Source organism: Botryllus schlosseri, chromosome 8 (genome assembly GCF_051294905.1).
Source record: "Botryllus schlosseri isolate E-star chromosome 8, Bs_hap1, whole genome shotgun sequence".
Lineage (NCBI taxonomy): Eukaryota > Metazoa > Chordata > Ascidiacea > Stolidobranchia > Styelidae > Botryllus > Botryllus schlosseri.
The window spans coordinates 13,351,094-13,368,910 of NC_137243.1; the positions used below are offsets into that span (position 1 = coordinate 13,351,094).

The 17,817-nt window shown below is 40.0% G+C and overlaps 1 protein-coding gene across 1 annotated transcript in view; it reads right to left on the reverse strand.

Moving 5' to 3' along the window:
• Nucleotides 1-645: 645 nt before the first annotated feature.
• The window catches only part of LOC145444294 (uncharacterized), a 32,095-nt gene continuing 14,923 nt past the window's right edge, over nt 646-17,817 (reverse strand). Inside the window, exons 28-30 of the mRNA XM_080322239.1 lie at nt 17,455-17,600; nt 11,448-17,392; nt 646-5,073 (exon numbers count right to left, since the gene is read on the reverse strand). The gene's annotated coding sequence lies outside the window, so the exon portion shown is untranslated. The remainder of the gene's footprint in view (nt 5,074-11,447; nt 17,393-17,454; nt 17,601-17,817) is intronic.

Genomic DNA, 17,817 nt, shown 5'->3' on the forward strand with positions numbered 1-17,817 from the left:
TGGGGGTAAGTAGATATTTCCCTTTGACGAGGATCTCGTGTAATGGGAATGGACATTTTTAGCAGGTATGAAAAAGTCATCAAACACAGGAGGCAGACTATTGGAAAAATATTTGTGAACAACTTTGTGAACAACGATCAACGATCGATTTAGCCGGTCAGTCAGACATATCTCATTGAATTTTTCATCCCATCAAAACTCCACAAAATTGCGATACAATAAGACGGAATTAGGCGTCGAAACCAGCAGTCAATGTCAACGGTTAGGTTGTCCCGGGAGTTCACGACCAAATATACAGTGTTGAAAGTTAAAATCACACAACAATAAGAAAACATATATGGCCTATATTAGGCTTACCATACGTCCTCTTTTAAGAGGATTTGTCCTCTTTTTTGACTTTTTTGAAAGTGTCCTCGGAGGACGCCCTTTTGTCCTCTTTTTTGAGATTTTGTCCTCTTTTTTAGGATTCAGAGCAGATTTAGAGCAAATTGCGAGTGATAAGCCACATATTAGCACAGACGTGAAGCTCCGACGGGTGAAAAACGGTGATTTTAGCTCTGAGCGAAAAGATGACCTTTTTTTTTTTTTTTTTTTTAGTCATCCACTTGGCGATGTGGAGAAAAAAACGTTATTTTGAGATCTGAGCGGAAAAGATTACCTTTTTTTTTTTTAGTCATCCACTTGGCGATGTGGAGTAAAGAACGATATTTTGAGTTCTGAGCGGTGAAGATGACCTTTTTTTTTTAGTCAACCTATCACAAAGTGGGGACAAATTAACCGAATTTTGAGAATTTCACTCCGGTTCTGCAACTTGCAAATTTCTGAAAAAGTGTCCTCTTTTTTGATTTCCAAAATATGGTAAGCCTAGCCTATATGCACCAGCGTGCACCAGCATCAAGTAGCGAAGGTCAAGTCACGGAGAGGTCGAGGCTGCTGACACTCTCCCGTCTCAACATCAGTGATTTTGACGTTGCACGATCCGTATCTCGCATCATTCCTCTAAATTTGTGACTCTGAAAGCTCGCTCCTGTATACCTAACAGCAGAACTGGGATCAAGTCACTATTACCTTCGAGTCACGAGTCATTTCGAGTCATTGCACATTTTGACTCGAGTCAAATCTAGTCAATCGATTTTCAAAGGTGACTCGAGTCAAGTCAAGTCACTTGATTTTTGGAGGTGACTCGAGTCAAGTCGAGTCAAGTCAAGTCAAGTCACGAGTCAAGTCACAATTCAAGTCAATTTGCCTTTTTCGAAGTATGAGGCAAGATTACGTCATTGCATTTTGCTAGCTGTCTGAAATACAGATTGAGTGGTCATTAAATCTGAACCCATGAACGGATATAGAGTTAAATATACACGCAAGAAGGCACTGTATCACTCACATATACGTAGAACTGTTGAACTGCGTAAGTAATTGCGTAGCATCAGTTTATGGTTACCATCCAAAATAGAGCATAGGGAATGGAGAAACGAATTGATAAGATGCTAGTATCATTTATACATATTGATATGATACAATTAGAGTCTGCGCCAATGGCCGATGAGTATATTAGAGTATATTATAAACTATATTCGAATTCAATTTCAATGAAACAAGAGGTTTGCTTAAGGTAAGAACAGAGAATAGAAATATAATTTGCTATTAAATTTCTTTACTACTAGTGTACGACAACGTAAGCTGTAAGCTTCGATCACCTCGTTTGTGGTCGATTTATTCGTAAGAGAACAATGGAGTCTCAGTAAAACGCACGATCATTGAAGGATTGGTCGCTCTCATGGGTTACACCAGCGGTTCACGAACAATTCGAACATATGCAAGATACAGTGATTTTTATCGACACCGATTACTTGATGACTTGAAATTGGCTCGTGAATTTTGCTCCGAGTCACGAGTCAATCCACATATCTGATAAGCCGAGTCAAGTCATTTTAGCTAAGTGACTCGAGTCAAGTCAAGTCATACGAAAAAGGTGACTCGAGTCATCCCAACACTGCCTAACAGAGGTTACCAGTAACGAAGTTATTTCACTTTTCGAAGTACTTCACGTAGATTTTGCCTACTCGCACTACTTCCTCAAGTGGTTATGGTTTTAGACTACTTCTACTTCTGCTTGACATAGTTTTCAGTTATTCAGGCAAACTATAGGCCTAGAACGCTTACTTTTTTATTTACTTGTAAATCTCAACTTCAACTTCTTGAGTATAAATTTACGGCTTTATATTTCGACGTCTACTTGAGTAACGATGTTTACAAATTTGACATCCTCTGAAACCTGATCAACGACCGATGTCCTGTCAGACATATGTTAGTTTTCAATTTTCGACAGCATAAGTATTCGTTCGCGACATGGCATGCAGACGAATATTTGTTTACTCGAACACCCCGTTTTAGAAAAAATCATGGCATAGCGACCTCCCCCATATTATAAGGCCCGTAGATTAATCGAAGAGCAATACGGATAAGTTGTATTGGGTACGGTGTTAACACTTTGCGCGATTAGCATACGTTATTAAAAAATATGGAGCATCGTAAAAATGCCAAATAGTGTAGATTTATTTTCTGAAATAGAGGCATTACTATGTAGGCTTACCATACGTCCTCTTTTAAGAGGATTTTTGTCCTCTTTTTTGACTTTTTTGAAAGTGTCCTCGGAGGACGCCCTTTTGTCCTCTTTTTTGAGACTTAGAGCAGTTTTAGAGCAAATTGCGAGTGATATGCCGCATATTAGCACAGAAGTGAAGCTCCGACGGGTATTTCGGAGTGAAAAACGGTGATTTTAGCTCTGAGCGAAAAGATGACCTTTTTTTTTTTATTTTAGTCAACCGATCACAAAGTGGGAAAAATTAACCGGTTTTTGAGAATTTCACTCCAGTTTTGCAAGTTGCAAATTTCTGAAAAAGTGTCCTCTTTTTTGATTTCCAAAATATGGTAAGCCTATTACTAAGTCCTTGCTTTTATGCTGCCCTGAACATGTATGTTCTCCAAAAGAACTGTAACTAATGATACAAAGTATGATACTGGGAATTGAAAGAGAAATACAAATACTACTTCTAAAAAGCGTAAAATATATTTCATGTCATGTCATAATACTACTTCTACTTGACAAACTGAAAATAGCGAAAATTAAGTAAGTAGATCACAAAATATTACGAAATAGATGTAGAAGTAGCGGGAAATTAGATTTACTTGAGCAAGTACCGCAAGTAGCGGAAGACTACTTGAGTACTTTAAAAAAGTAGAAATACTTAGTTAATGACCACCTCATGATCGTATACGACCTTGGAGGTCAACTTTTGACTAGGAGGTCATAGATCAGAGGTCTCAAACTCAAATGTGATTGCGGGCCATTTTTCCAGTTTTGACGACGCCGCGGGCCGCAGCATATAGGGGTATTCTATGTCTTTCCAAGTAGGCCCTATTTGGCGGGAATGAATTTTCCTATTGAAAGTGAGACGATCCAGCAGACTGACAGTAAACACACATCGTCAAAATGTGATTTACGTTTGAATCAATTTAGGCCTGGCACGAAAAGAATCATCACATTTATAACTATTTGAATAGAATTGTTGTTGTACTTGATATATATATTAACTATAAGATATAGACACCATATGGGCGGACAAATGTATGATGCCATCATAAAAGCTATCAGGTTATAATTTTCAGCAACTATGAATATTTTGAATCCAACAGACTGATAATAGAGACTGATCTGATATCAAAACATGTTTAAGTTGAGCATTGTAATTCCAATCCAGGATTCGTGTATACTTCTGATAAGTAGGCTATTAATCTCATGGCCCCAAATATCTTCAAATATAGGAGCAGTATAAATATAATATAAATATATTAATGAATGTGTCCAAGTGATTGAAATGTCGGAACGCCGGACGGCCCATTGCTGGTACCTTTAAGTGGCCTTAATAACATGGTTTAGCGACCAAAGATGTAACTAACAGATTGCCAGTGGTTGCCATGACTATACTTGCTTAGTTAGCGAAATACCAAGCTGCGACCTTCTGATCTATTACTATTCCCCTGATACGCGATTAGTTTGTTGCGTCCATGGTTTAACAAATTTACGGCATTCCGAGTCACTTCAAGTCCACTCGAGTCATTTTCATTTTGCCATCGACTTAGCCCGAGTCTGACTAATTCTAAGAAAAGGTCGCGTCCAAGTCCAACTCACAAATTTCAGTCTAGAATCGTATAAGGGTCCAGTTTTGTCATCATGAATTGGATATTAGCGAAATAGTGAATGTTCCACTGCATGGTAGCGTTTGCAATTGATGTGATAGTGAAGTTTGATATATAGTTTAAGGCTTTCGGATCAATTTAATAGGGAATTTTCACTTAATAACCTGAAAAGATATATGTGACACTTATAATTTGTAAAATTAATAAAAATCTAAAATGTCGTCGCGGGCCGCACAAAATGCTCTGGTGGGCCGCATGCGGCCCGCGGGCCGCGTGTTTGAGACCTCTGTCCTAGATCATTATAGCAGCCCGGTTACACATAATTATATAACACAATAGAGAAATCATGAGAAGACCTAAATTACGAAATATAGCAATCTGATTACTCGTAATCACTCCAAAACCGTAGCTTCATCATACGACGGTGGTGCGGGGTTGTTTTCCGAGATCACATACATATCATGGCCAGAATCCTGCGATTTAGGAGCATACCCTGACTGTAAATTTACTAATTGGGTCGCGTATGGAGTGCTGGTAAACTGCTGCCGTTGATGGAATCCGCAAGGAGTTTCGCTGGCGTGGAAATCCGTAACTGTAGTATGTTGAGTCGTTACTGTTGTCAAATTGCCATTGGATTCTGCCGGTAACGTGACTGTGTGATTTTCAACCTGTTTGGCTAGTCGAAATCTGGACCACGAAACCAACAACAATATAGCTCCCCAGACAACCACCATAGCCGCCACAGCTGTGAGGTAAATTAAGAATGTAATAGACAACGCAACAAATACAGTTCCTATGAGAATGATGACGATTCCCGCCCTCATGGCGCATCTCCCGCTGTCACGAATTACATCGGGATCGATATTTTGGATCCTGTAAAGACAACTCATGTCACGAAACGCACCAACGCAACGTTATTTGGTAGCCAACGAAACTTTCAGATGTTGAATGTTTGTTATAAATCCGGAGTTTGACTGGGATGTCGTGTGATGTTTGATGACTCAGTGGCGAACACAACTGCTTTGTTAATTTCTCTGCCTAGGGTGAGCGCATTGTTGACGAACTGATACTTCGATACAACGGATGTTGACATCTGACGTGAGTTCTATACACGACCGTAACCGCCGCACCCCAAACCCCCCAATTGGGGGGGGGGTGCGAGCTCGAAGGGGGTCGAAAATGATTTCGTGAATGATTATAAATTATAGAGTATTTTTTTGAAAATTTGTACAATTTATGCGGTTTTATGTTGCCAAATCTCTGGATTATAGGGTACCCTTCCCACAAGAAAAAAATAGCATGATTAATAGAAATTGACATTTCGGCGTCAGTCATTACTGCGCCACGACGCAATACATCGTGTTTTAGCCCATGTAACCTACGACTCCGAGAAGTGTGCCAGAACGATCGGAAGCGAGAAAACTTTGGCCGAAAAGAACTGCTTTTATGCTGACCGAAAACTTCGATAGATATACAGGCCTACACTATAGGGCAATGGTCGGGAACCTTTTTTGTCAAAAGAGCCATATTGACACTATTTTTTCCCATTTTAACTCCCAAAGAGCCACACATGTAAATCAACTGTCGCGTCACAATTGAAATTCTGTGACGTCATCGTGGCACTAATTCGAACTACAAGGAATTCGTCGCGTGCGCCACATTTTCTCTGTTAACACTCCTACTAATCAGACTGGTTGCCTTTTTAGGCGTGAGCTTTTAAACTTGAGTTGCGAGAACGTAGATCCGTCGTTATGTTCCTTTAAATGTGAGAAACCTGTTGTGTTCGTGCATTTTACGTTGGTATCGTTTGTTTCTTATTTGTCTAGCATTAGTAATTACCGCCAACCATTATTTCCTCGTGTGTCGTGCTTCGTATTTATACCCTGTGTTCTGCTGTCTACTATGGTCTTTTCGTTTAACTGCACTCTGGATCGTGTCGCTGCCTAAAGTTATTCTGCTGTATAATATACTGATTCCGTATTGCAACCTCGTCGTATTGAGTGATTGTTCAAACAAGATCATGAACATAACAAAACCATGATCACATGCGTAGGTGGAGCAAAAAAATTTTCACTACAGCAGTATATATATCCATTATCCATACCCACTCTAAGCTGTTATACATCAGTGACGTCAGGTTCAGTACCTCACCTGTCGTCAGGATATGTGAACGAAAATTGTGAAACGTTCAATTACTATTGGTGTTTTCTTTCGCTGTTCAGATCACGAATGTCCAGATTTTGAACATTTTTCTCCCCAAATCACACAATTTGCATATTTATTGTTCGAAGATAAAGCGCGAAACGAGAGTTTGGTCTAAGGCAACACAGACGGGACAAGCCTCACCAATGGTAACGAAGTTCATCGTAAATAGCTTAAAATATATTATACCCGATATCAATCGAATGACCGATTCCGAAAATCTAAATACTGCTCGACTTCTCAATTCTCAAAGAATTCTCCAGTAACATATAACGTTGCGCTACGCCTACATTTTATCGCCGGTACTACAGAGCAACTTACCAATCAAGAACGTGGATAGCTATGACATTGTTTGTAATTCGAGTTTGTAATTGTGAATGTAACGTCCACGGCAGTTCATTTCGCGCCGTAGATCATGAAGACAATGTGTACAGGGTTGTAATGACTCGAGTCATGACTCGACTCGTGTCAGACTCGAGTCACGTTTTTCAGATGACTCGATTTGACTCGAGTCATTTTCTCAAATTACGGAAATGACTCGACTCGACTCGAGTCAATTTGTGTATTGACTCGACTTGGACTCGAGTCATTGCGCATGACTCGAACCAAGTCATATGACTCGAGACTCAGACGGCCAAGACCGACGTTTCATTGTAATTTCGAGGAATGGTAAAGTAATCACACTATTGAGATTTCGTCTATTGGTACTGGTACTTGAAAATGCGCCTAGAAACTGCTAAAAATGACGAAAATTAGTATATTATAAATTCGAACCATTCGATATCACCAAACAGAATTACAAAAAGTGGATTTAACAAGCCTTTAACTGGAAACTGGCCAGTCAACACAATGACTTTGACTCGACTCGAGTCAAAATACCATGACTCGGACTCGACCCTCTGCTCGATGACTTGGACTCGGACTTGACTCGGTGGTGAATTGAAAATGACTCGACTTGACTCGAGTCAAAACTATAAAACTGAGATTGACTTGTGACTCGGAGCATTGCGACTTCGTTACAACCCTGAATGTGTATTTCAAAACAGCGTTGCCATATGGACGTCGCAATATCTGCTATTCTATCTGATCAATCAACGTCTCGTGCAATCCAAGATTTCGAGTCGGGTACATCTAATTCGCGAGTGATATCAGTCGCCGGCGCGATAGCTACATTAAATTTAAGTATTTTGAAAAGAGGGGTCCAAGCCACTAAACCTGAAGACGGCATTGTGTTTACGTCTCAAAGACAGGTTTATATACTCTCACGAGAATATTGATCAATTCAACACAAAAAATAAATATTTGGCAAAGAGCCATATCTGATACCCAAAAGAGCCATATATGGCTCGCGAGCCATAGGTTCCCGACCACTGCTATAGGGTTACCGTACGGTGTATTTCTGGAGTCGAGTCGGAAAGATGACCTTTTTTAGTCAACCAACTACAAACTCGCAATAAATTTACCGATTTTTCCGGATTTTACTCCTGTATTGTAAGTCTGGAATTTTTTAAAAAGTGTCCTCTTTTCAGATTCCCAAAATATGGCAACCCTATATTATACATATATATGTTTAATTATCCATAGGCGCCTACAAGTGGCTGGCGCCAAATGTTCCTGTCCTGGCAATCTCGACCCCACAAGACAAATGCCATCCCGCAGATAAAAATTATTTTCCAGTGAAGAAATACCAACCGTGCGCGTCTTTTAGTTTAGTACGTTTGGGCGAATTGAATATCTTTTGTCATAGCAGACAAGAGGTCACAAAATAACATTATGCAACGAAGTCATTATTCCAACGGGCCACTCGAATATAATAAATTTATATTTACGGGCCCTACATTTTCTATAGCAACACCACACCCAGCGCTACCAGTAAATCTGATTACGTGGGCAGAGCGAGGATTAAAAAAATTGATAGCAATAGATATGCAATACCCGATATTATTGACCGATTCAATCATGAATTATAGAAAATTCTCGCGCCTCGACGACTGAAACTGATCACTAACCAGGATAACAAATCTCGCTTACGAGTAGCGGTGAAAACGTGCTATAAGCGTGTCATAACCGCACAGTGACCTCGATTCGACGAACTGTAGGAAGTAAAACTACATGCTAAATCAACTAGAGCGCTATACTCATTGAGATATGACTTGGCAAACAACTCTTTGACGATGAGTCTATATCTGGGACAATGAACAAGCGCAATACGCTAGCAAGCACATGATTCGTAATTTCCTCGGTTAGAAGATCCGGGTTACGTTCCGTCGAGTGATTCAACTCGGTTAATTTCCGTATTCATTGATCATAAGCCTTTTTTTAGAAATCTTCTCGATTCAAAAACCGCGAGAAGTGCGATACAATGAAAAGAAATCGCGACGATTTCGAAGTGACTTGGTGAAGTCTTTCGATCAAACACCCACCACGGCCTCGAAATACAGTAGCCTAATAAAAATGAAAAAGCATGTTAAACACTGTGCATAGTGTGCATGTACATTGTACATTGTACAACCATTGCAAATTATGGGGCAGTTTACGAACGCGTTTACCGACGAATCAGATAAATTTCCAAGTGGCTCACTAGTGGCTTACCAATTGTGTCAGCACCGACGTAGCATTATTGGCAACCCGAGAAGTTACATAATGATGGCGTATGCTACCATTGCCACAATACCGGTGACACGGCACAAAAACGTTGATTCAAGAGTGCATGTCACTTTAAATGTTTCTAAAATGTCTACTACACCAGGGCTGTCAAACGTACCGCCCGCGGGTCGCATCCGGTCCGTCGGACGATTTGATCCGGCCCGCGAAGCAAGTCGGAGTAGATTGAAAAATGCTTGTATCAGGGCCTATTTGCCTGTACAGTGCACATTTCTCACAAAAGTTGAGATTTTAGCAAGAAATACTTCGACATTAAATAATTCCTCAAGACAGAAATTGTGAAATGTGATCATGGGCGATATTTTAACCATGCGACGGCAGCGTTGAGCGTTCGCTCAAGTAACCTTTAGGCACAATAAGTCGCAGACATTGACACTAGATCCGAAGAACCCAAAAAAGTTCACACTCAGTTCAGAGTTTTATGGAAGATTGAACCGAAAAGTAGTTATTCACAGAAGAGAAAACACAAATTCGAAACCATTATATGCGCTTCATATGACATGCCGCCGTATTCTTCTCACTTTCTTTTTCTATACTGTCTTCTTTACTTTCATTCAGCGTGCATGCCTCCTCTTTACATCGCCTAGGCCAAGGTGGGTGTCTGATTCCATAGACTAATCCAAGTCGCTTCGACATCTTCCTGTCTATTCATTGTATCGCATTTTTTGTGGTGTATTGAACTGATAAAATTTCTAATAAACCAATGATGAATGATGATTGATGATGATGATTATATGCAGAATATCATACACAAACACTTAAATTCAAATATCTGTGGTCGCACTCCTATATAACTTTTGACTCAAAAGGTCCCCGGACTACAGACAAACCGACCCGAATTGAGATTTGATAATAATGGACGAAAGGTGGAGTTTACAGTGAAATATCTTATATTCCTCATAGCGCATGTATACGCAGTGCTAACGCCACATTAGGACTAAAACAACGAAAGCATAGAAATGTGCCAACTTATGTCGTCGTTACAGTCACTGTAGTCAACCGGCCAATTATCGTATTTTGTTTGCGATAAATTGCGAATAACGGTGTTGCTAAAATAGACCCGTAAATAATGTAATATACTACTTTGAATATATGTGTGATAGAAATGTATTCAAGCGAAAACCAATGTTATAGATTTGCAGGTAACGCGAGCGATCAAAAGGTTTGAATCCGGCCCATGACTCAAGTTGAGTTTGACACCCCAAGTCTCTCTCTACTATACGCTGTATTGCACCCATTCATCTCCATGATATCCGCTCGAAATAAAAGCCTACATAACTTCGATTATCCGCAAGATATGGGTGATTTACCAAATTAGAAGTTTGGTTGGGCTATGTGGGCCGAGTTTATCGAGTATTCGATTTCCAATCTGGAATTGACAGAAATACTTCGACTCGAGAAGTGACAGTGGACTTTCTCGATTCTTCTCATTTTATGTTGGGGTTATAGTCTACATTGCTTACGAGAAATGACTTAAATACCGACTTCTTCAACAACACATCTTCACAGAATACCTGCTCGACAAGTTGCTATGCTCGTATTCATAAAACGCGACTTCCGTACTGCGACTAGAACCTTTTTTCGCTCCGTTACGGACATAATCGATAACAAATTGGCCAACTCTTTCGACCAGTCACAATCTCAATCTCAATCCCATTTTGGAATCTGATAACTAAAAAAGGTCAACACTTAAGCCTTGTCTAGTTTAATCCTCATTATACCCTTTCAAGTGTATTTTTGACATTGACAAGACGTTGCCCTTCCAAATAAGGACAGATCTTATAAATGAAGACTTGGCATGGCAGAGGGTTGCATTCAAAATAAAAAGTGTTTAAAACACTGGTTTCAAAACATGTTTTGAACAGAATTTAAAAAATGCAATTACCAAAATTTTTTTTTTATAAAGTTGTGTAATTATGCCATAGTTGTAGAAATACTTTCGAAAAAACGTCTAGTATGAGTGAGCTTACGGACGATTTGCATCCTATATAGTCGACGCATACGATATGGAATGGTTGGAACCACCCAAATGGTAGTCGATTCAACCGTTAGAGCACGTAGTTATAGATCATAGGCACAAAATGGATGTTCTGATGATGATCACCACCACCGACCGTGAAATTGCTGCATAACGTTGTAGTTCTGGTCAAATATATTTTTGGTCCGTTTTAGACAGAGGTCGGAAGCCTTATTCGTCAAAGGACCCATTTTACCCAATATTTTCAACTATCAATGACATTATACTGTGACGTCACAATTAAAGACTCATGACGTGATGGCTAAAACACAAATAAAACACATGTTTTAAACAATTAAGGTCATGTTTTAAACATCTTTGTTTTAAATTGATTTCGTTTTGTAGAGAACTGTTATTTACATACCCGTAGAGTGGATGGTTATGGCTAGGGTATACCCCAGTTGTCATTGTACTCCCATGTAACATATGGTTTCCTCCTGCAGCATTAGCCATAGCAAACGTGTTGAACGTCTGGTGGTTACTTCTCATCGTAGTTGTCATTGCTCCCCACACAGCTTTACAACAGTAACGACAACAAATCATCTAACACTGACTAAATCAAACTCATGTAGCACAGCTATATGTTATATGTTACTCACTAATGAATCATAAAAGAGAACAATGCAACAATACGATGCAGCCGTGTCAGAAGTAGCAGAAGTAGGGCTGGGCACAATGATTCGAGTACTCGATCTGAATCGAGTATTAATTTTAATGATTCGAGTCGAGTAGTAAAAGACGATTTTTTCGAGTACTGAAATTATACGCTCCTCACCACTGAAAGTTGATTTATCAACGAGGAGTTTATCAACGATCAACGAGTTTATGCTCCAGCAAATCCTTGTTATTAGAAATTGCTTCATGGACCTCATGACAGCTCAGGTCTAGGTTTACCTTTAGTCAGGGCCGAAACAGCCTCCCCCCCCAAAAAAAACGTTGGTCTTGCCCATAGGTCTTGCCCCTCCATAGAGTGATTAACCAAACTTCTTCACCTCGTTTTGATTAGAGGCGTCAACCAAGATGGGAAAAGGCCGTACAACAAGTTTAGGCTTAATCATTTTTTGAGCGTATGGAGCAATAGGCTAAATCATTTTTTGAGCGTATGGAGCAAGAATTCCAGTAACAATGGTTGTAGTCTTGGTCCTGGCCGAAGAAAACTTATTTGCGATGTTGGAATCGGGGAATATTGCTTTGAACAATTGAGATGTGCAATCGTTGGCGAGCAATGATTGCTGGTGTTTGACGGTATGGAATGCCCAGGTACCCTCTGGAGCAGCTGCCATGTAGTCTGTGGTCGTTGGTACTGTTCGACTTGTGGAAAAATTTTTCATCGACTGGCTCAAATTAATCCTTATGAGAGGCTTCTTGTGTTTTGGTACCAATGTGAGTTGAAATAACGGTATTTCTTATGGCCTCCAGGTTAATGTCACAATCGCAGATATTGCAATGTGCGAACCACTCGCCCTTCACGCTTCGTTAAATACCTTTGAATACTATCCTGTATCCTGTATCCTGCTTCGGGAATAAAATGAATATTTTATTCAAATGTGTCATATCCTGTAATCGTCATGAAAAACGTTTTTACGCCTGCTCATTTTAACTAATCAGATTTAGCCTTATTAGTAGCTAAAACTATATGGGCAAGTGCAATATAATTTAGATAAAGTTATCAATGATTTATAGCTTTACTACTGTTTAACCAATGTGTCGACCAGACATGGGGTGATTACTTCATGAATGTAATCGATTGCGATTACGATTACTTCTGAATGACGCGATTACGATTACGATTACGATTACAGCAAAATCAGGAAGTAGTCGATTACGATTACGATTACATTGGAAAAGTAATCACGATTACTCACGATTACATTTATTTTGCATCTTAGAAGCTATGTTGGAAGACAATATATGGATTGCGCTGAAAACGCCTAATGAGATAACAAAAAAGATGCGTCATTCGTTTGTTACGTCATAATGTATCCATTGCCCATTTTCATAGAGGTCAATTTATCGCGCCCAACGATTTGCATTCTGGCCAGGGCAATAACTGCCGCACCCCAAATTTCCCAATAGGGTGGAGAGCGAGCTCGAAGGGGACTCAAAAAGTATTTCGTAAACCAACATAAGTTAGAATATTTTCGAGAGATCTAATTAACTTGAAAATCCTCTGTAGATCAATGATTGCCAACCACGGGTTCGAGAGCCGCATGTGGCTCTCAGCTAGCCAACTTGCGGCTCCCCTTGACGTTGGAAAATCCAACAAAAATAATAACAAATCAATCTATAACAACAAAAAAATGATATTCAAAAATTTCACTGGCTTTGCTTGGAATCTGGAGTTTATAATTTAGGGTGAAGACCAATTGCTTTGGTGTCGAGTAGCGATTCTCTACTCAGCAACGATTGCGTTACTCAACTCACGTAAAAAAGTATGCTCACACTCAAATGCGTCTGGATCGGCACTCAAATTTAAGTCTGCTCATCACCAGACTTAATTAAGTGCAGGCGGTGTTACAACGCGTTTTACAACGCTATCTGACCAGCAAACCAATGAATTATTTGACTTGATTGTTAAGTTCAACGGCCGCATTGAATGAATGCTTTTTAACCATGATGAAAATTTTTTCAGGTCCTATTGTATAGTTAAAGTGGCCACTGACCCTAGTACTTTACAACTTGATTTGCTAGACATGCAGTCAGATATAAAGACATGACAATTTGTTTATGCGTCTCACGAAAGTTTTTCTTTTAGTCTGCTACGTTTGAGCCACTACAATATCTTTTGATTATATACCAAACCGGAGGTCACGAATTAAGAACATACACTAAAGTTATTATAACAAGAAACCAGTGGTCTTAATTATGAATTAAGTTGCCCCAGCTCTACATGTAGGTAATTGTGTGGCGAGATAGCGCAGTGGTATAATCCACGGCCGCAACACCAATTGGTTGCGGGTTCTAGTCTGAACGAAGTTGACTTCGGAATTCCTACCAAAGTGTTGGAGGTTTATCTAGGCTCCTCCTCGCCGCCTCATCCACGTAAGCGGTGTCTTAAAAAAGCTTAGAAGGGGCCGTGCTACAAGTCGGCAGATACGGAATCGAAAATGCATGAAATCGGCCTGGTGTAAATGTCTGTGGTAGTCGACAAACACCATGATTACCTCAAACAAATAAACTCTACAGGTATATCTGACCATCGCGGGTTGAGAGAGGATTAAAAATTAATAGTAATATATTGCAATTACTAAATTTCTTGACGAAATTCAATCTTTAACTTGAGATTACCGCCATACGGGGGCCAAAGACCAACGCTTGGACTGGGAGACGAATTGCTGTTTTGGTCCTGGTACCAGCTACAACCCACGCTAACATGATAGATAAGCCCATGGCCATGGCGGCAGGTCCCAATGTTGAATAAATAATTACGATAGACGCCCGTTTCAGGTAGAGCAGAGGTCTCAAACTCAAATGTGCTGCGGGCCAATTTCCTAGTTTTGATGACGCCGCGGGCCACAGCATCAACTATAGGGATATTCAATGTATAATTTCTAAGTAGGCCTTATTTGGACCTTGCATACAGGCATTCCACAATCATCGCGAAAATGTAATTTACTATTGTACTATTCACGCTTAACACGGAAAAAATCATTGTCTTTGTGCCGGGCAGAATACTTTTCAGATGAATAAATTCGTCCGAAAGTATTCCACGTTTTGTCGGTTTGCAAAATAATTTTAAGCTCTAGATAGCAAATAGGCCTACTTCCACAATACATATCGTACCCCAATGCAGTGCTTCGTAACCCGAACGCATCCGTAGGGTCGTGGAACCCTGGTTAAGAATCACTGGAACAGAAATGTTCGATCGCCGAAATTCATTGGGATTGCAGGTGTGGATCGTACCACTACCTTACTCGCCAACGTCGATAATGACATGAATAAGAAGACCAGAGATCTCCCAGGATGTAACTAACTATACATCATGGGGGCAACAGAATGTCAATGGGTTCCACACTGACATGATTAGATAGCTATATAGGCCTACGCAACGCAGGCTATACGACCTTCTGATATCTATTCCCAATGAAAGATTGATAGTTTGTAGTGTCCGTGGTCTTACAAGGTCACGGCGTTCCGAGTCACAAGTCATTCTCTGATTTTAGCGTTCAACACGACTCGACTCGAGTCATCGTTATTTTATCACCCGGCAGTCAATCCTAATTCGAGGCAATTTCCCGAACTGTCGCGTTCAAGTCCAAATCACAAATTCAGTCAAAAATCATCCACTGGTACTGTTTTATCATCATGAACTAGAAATGCGACATAATAGCTGATCTTCCACCACATGGTAGCTATTGCAAGTGTTGTGATAGTGAAGTTTGATGAGATTTCAGATTTGTGAAATAGTTTTACATTGAACTTTTAGTAGTCAAATACGAAAAAGATATGCGTAAGTTAAATATACTGTCGAATACATGAAAATCCAAAATCCCGTCGCGGGCCGCACAAAATGCTCTTGCGGGCCGCGTGTTTGAGACCTCTGAGGTAGAGTCATATGAGAATAAGACGAAGCGAACATAAAATTCTGCCTGCAACTTAATACCCGGTACAGATATTGCACTGCAAGCTGCCGTTACGATAAATGGCAAAACGGCTCGCTTATGATATATATATCACAAGCTGTTGGTTTTTAGTGCTTCGTTGTGGAAACCGCAATGTTTTATTTCACGAGTACAAAATTTCAAATCTTTGTCCGGTGTACGGGTACGTACGTATACTGGATAGGCCTAAGCATAAGCTTATGCCTAACTAAGCATGAGCATAACCAAACATCAACACATAAGTTACTATTTTGAACTATGGGCAGAGCGGAGATAAATTATACTGCTGCGAGGTAGTGGCGTGTGGAACGCGTTGATAACCTGATATACAGCACGGCGGGTGTTCTTACAATCAGACTATAGAATGTAAACGTTTACATTCTATAATCAGACTAATGGACAACGTAGGTTCGTACATCGAATATCTATTTACTGTGGATACTTCTTAGACAATGACGCGCAAAGCTATAGGCTGCTTCTGACGAAATAATGAGCAGTGGCGTTTGAAAATCAGGCGTTTGTGCTGTCACGAACCTGGTATAACATCTTTTCCTTGTTCACGAATGTTCAGTTTATTTTAAAATCCTTGTACGAATAAAAAGTAATCGTTCTTTCACAGAGAAATCGATTAGATATGGGAAGTAGTCGATTACGATTACGATTACTTCGGATTTTTTTCGAATGTAATCGATTGCGATTACGATTACTTTAAAAACACGCTATAAAACTATTTTTAATATGGTTCTATTCTCTTTGATTTGCATAACAAAGAGTTATATGATGGGTTAGCTGCATCTCACTGTGTTATCTACGACACAATGGCCTGCAAGCAAAAAGTTCTACTAGCCCGCCAAGCACGACCGTGTCCGAACAATATGTAAATACATCGCTTTATTGATGCTGTCGTTTAAATTTGAGGTAGTTTCCCATTTCACGAACGCCCAGGCAGGACCGCCGAAAATAACATTTTCGCTAGGTCACCTATTCAGGCTATAGATTTTGTTAAAGTCGCCAAGAGTGAGTTTCTCTCTGCAATTCCTTGGGTCAAGTTTGCAGACCTATGGGATTTGAAGTGTGGTATTTGACTTGTTTTTACCGGGAGGGGGTTATAGCTATGCTGTTTGGCTTTTTTGGGGAAATTATTTACGCATTGCGTAATTTTCTTGCTATGTGCCGGAAAAAATGAAATTTTTGGCGGTTTCGCCAGACCGTGCGGTAATTGGCAATAAGGTAACAAATTTGACAGCTCTGCAGGAACTAGGTTATACAACGGAACCTTTCGAGTATCTCATACCCTAATAATTCAACAACAATTATAAATGCAACTTGTTACTGCCACTTTTGTCAAAAATAAATGCAACTTTCTCGCGATTTTAGTGCGAACTTGCCCTACTCATAACCATAAAATTTTAGAACTATTCTCTATAACCCAAATGCAACCAACATACGCTTTGACACTATGAATGACTTTTCTACAGAGGAATGAATTCATCCATAAGCAACTGTCCACTTGACAAAGTCGGAAGGTAGAAGTGAGAAAGTATGGGAACTACTTGCCAGAGCTGGTCACCGACACCGGTAAAATTTGTAATATTTCCCAGCATACCTCTTTCATACACAGATCCTTTTCGTCAGTGCCATTAGTGCAGGTGCACACCTCACAACTGGCAACCGGATCAGAATGGACTCGATTCCAGGATTTTCCAGCCTTGCGGTAAATATAACACAATGACACAATCTCCTCTTTATTTAGATATACAATTAACGTACCGCGAACGTAGCGTTGTCAAAATTGTCGTAGCACCAGTCACAAACGCATTCAAAGCATGGCGCTTGACACGGGTCGGCGTCTAAGACTTCGCGCCGCTGGTGACCATGGGGGCACTTCAATTCAGCGTCACACTTGTTCACTTTGACTAAAAATTGCAAGTCAATATAACCCAAGCATGAAACAAAACATTAATCAAAGATTTATTAATCTGATACCGTAACGATTTGTTGGTTACGGTCAATTATTCCATGATGACAACCACCGTAGTCAGTGGTTACATCTCTGGTCTTGTTAACCAGAGGCCTCTGCCTATCTCTCTATATTAACCTGGATAAGAGCAACAAAACAGATGTGGACTTCGT